We start from the raw sequence: 10,042 nt of genomic DNA, 5'->3' as shown, positions 1-10,042 counted from the left end.
TTTTTTCGACTTATCGATTTTAATTTACACGGTTATTATAATAAACTCTTTTTCGCATAAAAATAACCCAAATTGAAATTCAAGGTAATAAAAAATGTGTGTGTGCAAATTACTATTTTTTATTATTATTTCTATTCCTTTATTTTGTGATAGTTATGAAATAATCTGCATTGAAAATATAAAATAAATCAACAAAACCGTTTTGTTGAAACGACTCCCCGTTCTTTTTCTGCGTGTAGTATTTGAAAATCGTGTTGATCAAATAAAGACACGGCACAAGTTGCTCTGTTTGTCTAATATGAGTCAAGTGTTCCCGAGACAGAACAGTCACTTAACAATCAGGAAAAACTAATAAAAACAACATAAAGCACCCGTTTTTTCGTTTCAAAATAGTTGCGGTTATTAGTTTGATACTAGCAGAGTAATCCATGGCTACAGCATTTAGAATATACGCGTCTATTTGGCAATAAATTTGGTCATCTAGCATGGTCTGAAGGTCATGCATTAAACGTTAAGAAATCATGACTGTTGCTTACATATGAATCATTCCATATCAAATGACCATGAAAACTCATCGATCCTCTCCGATTGAACCAGAAGCATTGTAATGTAAATAAGAAAAACCCAAAGTTTTGGGTGAATCGGAACACCCCCTATGCAAAAGAGCTCCCCATTCTTAAAAATTTCCTTTTTTTTTGCCTTTTTTCCGAAAACAGTAATACTGTTTTGTGAATAACTCATGGCCGTAGAAGCTACACGAAAAAAAAATAAAATTTATTGAAAAGCAGAGGTGATTTTTTCCATCCCTCTTTCTTTGGTTTATCAATGAAATAGTTCAATTTAGAAATGCAAAAAACAAAATTTATTCAAATATTGATTTTATTCATCCTTGAATGAGAGAGTTTCCTGCTAATACCTATATTATGAGATAAGCAAAAAATTCGTATGCACTTCAATGACGTTCAATTACAAAAGGACAGGATCACTTCAATTTCGTACTGCCAGCGGGTTGTACATTTGACCGGATCCGTTTCTGATTATGATAACGAACAATCTGAAAAATAAATAAAGCATTTAAAACACTGGAGCGGAATGAAAATTTATTGAATAGTTTACCTGCCGCCGTATTTCAAATGAGGAACTTGATCAAGCTAACCAACGCAGCTTTCTTCCCAACTTTCTCGTGATGATCCGGCCAGATGATCCTTTCCTTTGCTCATCCTGAGATTGGTCGACAAATTGGCAAATGTCTATAACCTTAATATATGCGCGTCTGAAAAAGGTACCATTTATGGATTTGTCTTGTTTCTATTCAGCTCAATACAGGTAAACTTTACCTCGCTATGAGGTGAATTTTACCTCGAAGAGGTAGAATTTACCTTTTTGGTTTTCACGAGCGTTCACCTTGCTATCTCCGTAAATTTTACCTTTTTATTATTTTCCGTGTACAGATGGGGTTAAACCACTGACCATACTGACTGGACACTCGATTTCGAAAAAGGTTGTTTTGATTTCGACACGGAAGGCCGATTTTTAATTATTGACGAAAAAAATTTTAATTTTTAATAGTTTTTTCGTTTGTATCGTCGCTGTATGGTGTTTTTTTAACGTGTTTAGTGAAGTAGAGTGCAAAAATAAACAATATAGTGAAGTGAACCAGTGAAAAAAGAGCAATGAGCTTCGCAGATGCTGCTCCTGATGGAGCAGCATCTAAAATGACAAGGCCCCCTAACCTTGAAACTGGGAATGAGTCAGCACTACGAGGAGATGACTCTATGGAATGCATCGAGTTGCAACAAACAACAAACAGGAAACAGGACGAAATTTATATTAACACAAATAGAACTACAGAAAGACATGAACAGGAAAGATCAACAAAAATCTTTAAAAACTACGAATACAAACCGAGTGATGGACGGCCATACAGAGTACAAATAGAAAACACAGATATTGAGAAAACGAAGACACTCAATCGCTTGAAAATCGGAGAAATCCTGCATCAGAATGGTTTCGATAAATCAATCGAGGACATTAGGAAGACTGGAAGGAATAAGGTGACGGTGTACGTAGGAAACTGGAGAGATGCAAACCGTTTAGCTGCATGCAAAAATCTGCAACTTAAAAACTACAAGGCATACATACCGAAACAATTCGTGACAATAACTGGAGTGATTTCGGGGATTCCCATAGACATGGATGAAGAAATAAAAGACAACATTCAAAGCCACATAGAAATTGAATCAGTGTTCAGGATGAGTCGTTTCAAGGACGGAAAAAAAGAGCCAACGCACAAAATGGGGGTGGTATTCAGGAGCAATATTCTTCCCACTTATATTAGTATTTTTTCTGCTATTTTCAGAATACAACCCTACATCAGGAAGCCCGTAATCTGCTACAAGTGCCTAAGGTACAACCACCTGTCGAAAAACTGCAAAGCTAATGCCGAAAAATGCCCTAGTTGTTCAGAGGAACATCCGGTAGACAAAAACTGCAAAAAAATAAAATGTTTTTACTGTGAGAGCAACGAGCACAAAACGACGGATAAATCATGCCCAAGATGGAAGAAAGAGAGCGATATCCAAGCAACCATGGCGAAAAAAAGCATGACGTATCAAGAAGCAAGACAATCATATCAACTACCAACAGAAAACCAGTTCGATGTTTTAAGAAACGCTGAGGAGTATCCAACACCGGCAGAATCATATGCTAACATTACAACAAGGACAACAAAATCTTATCAACAAGTACCTAAAACACGGAATAATACACCGATAAACAACCGACAAAATAAAGGAAAGGAAGGAAAAGAAGGAGCAGATTTTACAACAGGAGCATCGAGTCTGACACAGAAGGAGTTTGTAAAGAAACGCAGAATGGAAGAAGAAAAGGAAGAAAATATAGGAAACGGTTTGAGCAATGAGTACAGAACAGGAGAAATGGAAAAACTGAAGAAACATTTAGAAGAGACAATCAAGAAGCAAACACAAACACAATGGGATAGAGTTATGGAAGAAATTAGCACAAAATTAGTAGAAATTTTAAAACCTCACGGCACACCAGGAGAGGAACTATCCGCTCAAATCATGGGTGAGTTGAGAAAAGCAGGTGAGTGGACTGGAAACACTTTTATATAGAAAACATGTTCAACATATTACAAGCAAATATTCAGAGCTTAAAAACAAACAAAAATGAACTTACACATGAAATTTTTTCTGGTAAATATGACGCAGCACTATTATCGGAGATTTGGGTAAAACCAGATCAAATGTTAACTGAACGGTGGAATATCCAAGGATATCACCGTGTACTAGCACCGAGATCCGATGGTTTTGGAGGAGTAGGCATTTATTTGCGGTCAGACTTATCTTTCAGAAAGATCACACTCAGTTCAACCATGAATTTTGAAACTCTGGGGATAAAAATACATTCAATCGACCTGGTTCTTGTAACCATTTACATAAATTCAAGAATCACTATCCAAGAACTCGAAACATGTATATCAATACTACTAAATGAAATATCTAACCACCCAAAAGTGCTTATAGGAGGAGATTTTAACAGTCATAATGAGTTGTGGGGATGCTCAGAAACAAATAATAAAGGTAATTTGGTTTATGATCTAATTACAAATTCCAATTTACTGTTTATGAACACTCAGTTATCGCTCAGCTTCTGAGACGTGCAGACGTCTTTTTATTTCGAGTGCGCTTATCACAAGTGAAGCATCTAACGTTGGAAATTGTATTTCTCAGTGCCGTGCCGCGTCGCGTTTTGAAGTTTCCGCGATGAGGCGTGAAAATACCTTCAAGATAGACTGTTCGCAGTTTACCGTCAAGCCGTCGGTCGAAAAACTTTTTGGTTTCTGTCGATCCGTGCTTGGATTGAAGAGAGAAGACATTAAACGACTTCAGTGCCACAGAGGTGGAGCTTGTGCTTTCGTCAAGGTCACTGACTTGGCGATAGCACAAAAAGTCGTAGATGAACATGACGCGAAACATGAAGTGGAGGTTGGGGAGGGGAAGAAGATCAAGCTACGGATCAGCTTGGAAGATGGCAGTGTTGAAGTGCGGGTCCATGATCTTCCTGAAGACGTGCCCGAAGAAAAAATCGTCAGCTTCCTAAACGAGTCCGGTGAAGTGTTTTCGATCCGCGAAGTGATGTGGGGCGGAAGCGAAGAAGACGAAGGGATCCCGCTCGGCATATGGTCTGCCCGTATGATAGTGAGGCAGAATATCGATTCGTGGGTGAACATCGACGGAGAGACAGCGTTCGTCACCTACAAGGGACAGCTGCAAACTTGCCGCCACTGCAAGGAGCAAGCACACACTGGCATATCATGTGTCCAGAACAAAAAGCTTCTGTTTCAGAAGAGCTACGCAAACGTGGCGAAGCACTCTGGGCAGACGAACAGATCAACCACCGATCATCAACCCAGAAAGCCAGCTGGTGCGGGACCAAAAAACACAGTCGGTCAAAAGTGTACCGCTGCACCACCAGTGTTATCGTCGTCGGCGGCTTTTCCTGAACTGACTGCTCCGGGCCACGATGGAACCTCGAGCTCGAGCAACGAACCTGCAGTGGTGGTTGTACCATCACGAACCCAACGAACGCAAATCCCAACGTCGTCGTCGTTATCGTCGTCGTTAGCCCTACCGCAACTGGTGGTCCCTCTGGTCGATGCTTTTAAGAAGCCAGCGGAGAAATCGGGGCGATCGAAGAGCAAAAGCAGCAATGGCAATGAAACCGACGATTCCACTGCCTCCACGAGTAGCAGAACGAGCCAACGAATAAAAAATAAAAAATCTCGACCGAATCCCACTGGAGACGGCATGGACGCCGAAGAGGAGCTGGCAATTCCATTGTAATGGCTCTCTCGTCGTACAACATCTCGTCGATCAACATCGGCACCATCACGAACCCCACGAAACTGAACGCTCTCCGAACCTTTATCAGCAGCCAAAACCTCGACATAGTGTGTCTGCAAGAAGTGGAAAACGAACAGCTCTCCTTGCCTGGCTTCACCGTTTTTTTCAACGTAGACCACACGAGAAGAGGCACAGCTATCGCACTTAAGCAGCACATCCAGGTCTCTCATGTCGAGCGAAGCCTGGACAGCCGTCTGCTTGTGCTGCGAGTGCAAGACACGACAATCTGCAATGTTTACGCTCCCTCGGGTTCCGCACTACGAGTTGCTCGGGAGAGTTTCTTCAGGGAAACACTTCCCTACTATCTCCGTCACCGCACTTCGCACGTCATCCTGACCGGCGACTTCAATTGTGTGCTTCGAGCATGCGATTCAAGCAGCCCAAACACCAGTCCCGCTCTCAAAACAGCCATCCAACAACTGCAGCTGCATGACGTATGGGAAAAATTATGTCCACGCGATAGTGGTTTCACGTACGTCTGCCGCAACTCCCAATCACGTCTCGATCGCATGTACGTCAGCAGCGGTTTGCGCGATCACCTGAGAGCAGCACACACCCACGTTTGCTCATTCACCGACCACAAAGCACTGACACTCCGCCTTTGCCTCCCACATCTGGGACAAGAGCAGGGCCGAGGTTTTTGGTCCCTCCGTCCACATCTCCTGACCCACGAGAACGTTGCGGAATTCCAGCAACAGTGGCAATACTGGACCCGACAGCGTAGAAATTTTGGCTCTTGGATCGAATGGTGGATTTCTTTTGCAAAGCCGAAAATCAAACGATTTTTTAAGTGGAAATCTCGTGTGTTCTTCGAAGAATTCCACGACGAACATCAGCGCCTCTACAGCGAGCTGCGTGTTGCATACGATGGGTACTACCAGCACCCAGAAATGTTGGCTACCATCAACCGCCTGAAAGGTGAAATGCTCGCCCTACAACGGAGGTTTTCTCACACGTTCATGCGAATCAATGAAACGCATGTGGCGGGAGAACCCATCTCTGTATTCCAGTTGGGGGAAAGGCGAAGAAAAAAGACCGTCATCACACAGCTGCGGACGGAGCAGGACGAAACAATAGCAGAGCCGCATGCGATCGAGGCGCACATGATCGATTATTTCTCGACTCTCTATGCAGAAGAGGAAGCAGCAGAGGACGAAAACAGCTTTGCCTGCGAAAATGTCGTCCCACCTAACGACCCATCGAACGAAGCCTGCACGAGAGAAATCACGACGGCCGAAATCTGGTCGGCAATATCATCAAGTGCTCCACGTAAGTCCCCCGGTTGCGATGGTATTCCAAGAGAGTTTTACCACCGCATGTTCGATGTCATCCACCGTGAACTGAATCTGCTGCTTAATGAGGCCCTCAGAGGAAATCTTCCCTCTGCATTTGTCGAAGGGATCATCGTGCTGGTCAAAAAGAGAGGTGGAGATAACACGGCGCGATCGTACCGCCCGATCTCGCTTCTCAACAGCGACTACAAGCTCTTCTCACGCATCCTTAAGTCCAGGCTGGAGAGCGTGATGAAAGAGCATCGCATTCTAAGTGACGGACAGAAATGCTCCAACTCAGAGCAAAATATTTTTCAAGCCACTCTCGCTCTGAAGGACCGAATCGCCAGCCTCCGCCACCACCATCGCGCCGGGAAGCTGATCAGCTTCGATCTCGATCATGCTTTCGATCGGGTCCGGCACTCTTTTCTCTTCGGGACCATGCGGTCGCTCGGCATCAACGAGGACCTCATCGTTCTTCTCTCGCTCATTGCCAGCCGGTCCACCTCGCGGCTACTAATAAACGGTCGTCTTTCTCGGCCGTTCGAGATCCAACGATCGGTCCGGCAAGGGGACCCGTTGTCCATGCACCTTTTCGTGCTGTACCTACATCCTCTCGTGTACAGACTGGAACGCGTGTGCGCCAATGATCTGCTGGTAGCGTATGCGGACGACATCAGTGTGATTGTCACCTCTACGAGGCAAATCGATCAGATGAATGGGCTGTTTCTTCGCTTCGAGAGGGCTGCCGGAGCAAAATTGAATGTGCTGAAGACGGTTGCCATCGACGTTGGGTTTTGCGAAGGCAGCACTATTAACACCCAATGGCTGCAAACAGTCAACACAGTCAAAATTCTGGGTGTTGTGTTCGCGAACTCAATACGTCTTATGACAACACTAAACTGGAATGCGCAAGTGGGAAAATTCTCGCAGCTTATGTGGCTGCAGTCTCTCCGAACGTTGACGCTGCATCAACGGGTTACCATGCTAAATACCTTCGCCACATCAAGGATTTGGTATCTCGCATCCATTCTACCGCCGTTCTGCGTACACACGGCGCAAATCACCTCGACGATGGGAACGTTTCTTTGGAGAGGAATGGTTGCCCGCGTTCCAATGATGCAGCTTGCTCGCAGCAGGGAAAACGGAGGACTGAAGCTGCAACTACCGGCGCTAAAATGTAAGTCGCTCGCAATTTCTCGTCATCTAAAAGAGATCGTTTCCCTTCCTTTTTATAACTCCTTTCTTGTCCAAGCAAATTCCCGCCCAGCAATTTCAATAGATCTTCCCGACCTAAAACTTATCCTTTCAAACATATCCCAAATACCTCACCAAATCCAACAAAACCCCTCCGCCGATCAAATCCACCAGCATTTCATATTGCAAACCGAACTGCCAAGGGTGGAACGAAACAGTCCGGCGAACGACTGGCCACGTGCGTGGCGTAATATTGCATCGAGGCGACTGACGTCGGCGCAAAAATCCGAACTCTACCTTTTCGTGAACGAGAAGACACCTCATCGGAAACTGCTTTTCGTGATGCGGCGAGCTAACGACGAAAATTGCACATTTTGTGATAATGGCGAAACGGAATCTCTAACCCACAAGTTCTGCACATGTACTCGAGTCGAACCGGCTTGGACGGTTCTTCAGCAGAGAATAGCAGTCATCTTGGGAGGATGGAGGCGGCTCGTTTTCGAAGACCTGTTGAGACCTGTTTTAGCAGGAATAAACGAAAGGCGTAGAATGGAAATTCTGAAATTGTTAATAAAATATATCTGCTTCGTTGATAAATGTAACGGTAGAATCGATATAGCTGAACTAAATTTCCATCTAGATGTTGATGAGTGATAAAATTAGAAGAGACAAATTTTGTAAGATAAATTGACAAATAAAACTGAATTTTTAAACAAAAAAAAAAAAAAAAACACTGGAGACCTAACATATATGCCGTCAAACGTTAATCAAAGACTTAGTGCTATTGATTTGTCAATGTGCACTTCAAATTTATTTGATAATGCACAATGGGAAGTGCTGGGAAAGAGTTTCGGTGGAAGTGGACACCTTATATTAAAAATACAACTACAACTAAGCTACAAACCCAAAAAAAAGTTCTATTTTGACCGTATAAAAATTGCTCAAGAAATTTCCCAAATAAAACATTGGGAAATTGAAGAATTTCAGGATTTTGTCACATTATCCAATGAAATTCGTAAAAAGCATAGAAAGCTCAGTGTATATACCCCGAAGTATTATTGGAACGATGAACTTTCCTTACTGTATGAGGCTAAACAGGAAGCGCTGAGGAATTATAATAGAACTAGTAGCACAGGAAATCTGATAGAATGGAAAAAAGCAACAGCAAAATTTAAAAAAATGAAAATAAAACACATTAAAGATAAAATGTTAGAACTGTCTAGTTCAATCGATCCACGAAACATTAAGGAAAATTGGAACTTAATAAAACGGTTAAGACTTAGTCCTGTTGAAAATCCCAGAAATAACCCCATTCTCCATGAGAAAGGCACGGCAGAAAAATTCCTTGTTAAAAACTTTGGATTACCAGAATTTAAACAACCATTACCACCTGAATTGAACACAAGAACAAACATAGTAGATCTGGAATCTTGGAACAATTTTACCAAAAACAAACCTTCTCGTTCATCTCCGGGAACAGACAATATAAACTATGATACACTGAAGAACCTGGATTTGGTCACTGTTACCAAATTATTAGAAATATTGAATCAAATGTGGCGAAAGGCAACATTAGATGAACAATTGAAGGAGATTAAAATTGTACCCATTTTAAAACCAAACAAACCCCCAGAAGATATAGGATCCAGTAGACCTATAGCTCTGCTTCCCACCATTGTAAAAACATTGAATGCATCAGTATTGAAAGATATCCAACTCACTTGCTCAAACAACAACATACTACCTGATCAATCATTCGGATTCCGGAAAGGAATGTCAACTGAACACTGTGTGACTTTTGCGACAAATTACATAATGACCGCCAAAAGAGAAGGTTTTGCAACCATAGGAGTTTTCTTCGATTTCTCCAATGCATTCAACTGTGTAAACATCGACAAACTAAAGATTATAATGCTTGATTATGGATTCAAACGAGATACCGTCACATGGATTTACAACTTTCTGGCAAACAGAAAAATGATAATCCATACTGACCAAGGAACTGTAGAACAAATCACAAGTTGTGGAGTACCCCAGGGAGATGTATTATCACCTGTACTCTTCAACATTTACACTGCTGCACTTCATAACACAAACACTGAAACAGACGATATCACTCTCCAATTTGCAGATGATTTTCTGAAAATTGTTAGAGCAAAAACTCTTGAAAAAGCAATTCAAAAAATGCAAACAGAAATTAATGAATTTTCGACGAAAGCTGCAGAACTAGGGTTAACACTCAATAGCTCCAAAACGAAAGCAATGATTTTCAAAACCACGAGCAAAACACTCCCTCTTTCTCTAAATGGAGAAACGCTAGAAACAGTGACCAGCTACAAATATTTGGGTATAACCCTAGACCAAACTCTTCGATATGGAATCCATATCAAAACATTAAAACAGACTTTCATTCAAAGACAAAATATGTTAAAAATAATAGGAGGAATCAAACATGGAGGAACACCTAAAGTGATGATGATGTATCATAAAGCCCTATACGGAAACTTCTTAAATTACGGATCTATCTTATACGGAAACACATCGAAACGATACAGTGATATGCTTGAGACGATTAATAGACAAGGTTTACGCATAGCAACAGGATGTACGAGGACAACACCGATAAACACGTTAGCAGCATTGAGTGGA

Source organism: Uranotaenia lowii, chromosome 2 (assembly GCF_029784155.1).
Source record: "Uranotaenia lowii strain MFRU-FL chromosome 2, ASM2978415v1, whole genome shotgun sequence".
NCBI lineage: Eukaryota > Metazoa > Arthropoda > Insecta > Diptera > Culicidae > Uranotaenia > Uranotaenia lowii.
This window is presented reverse-complemented; position numbering follows the sequence as displayed.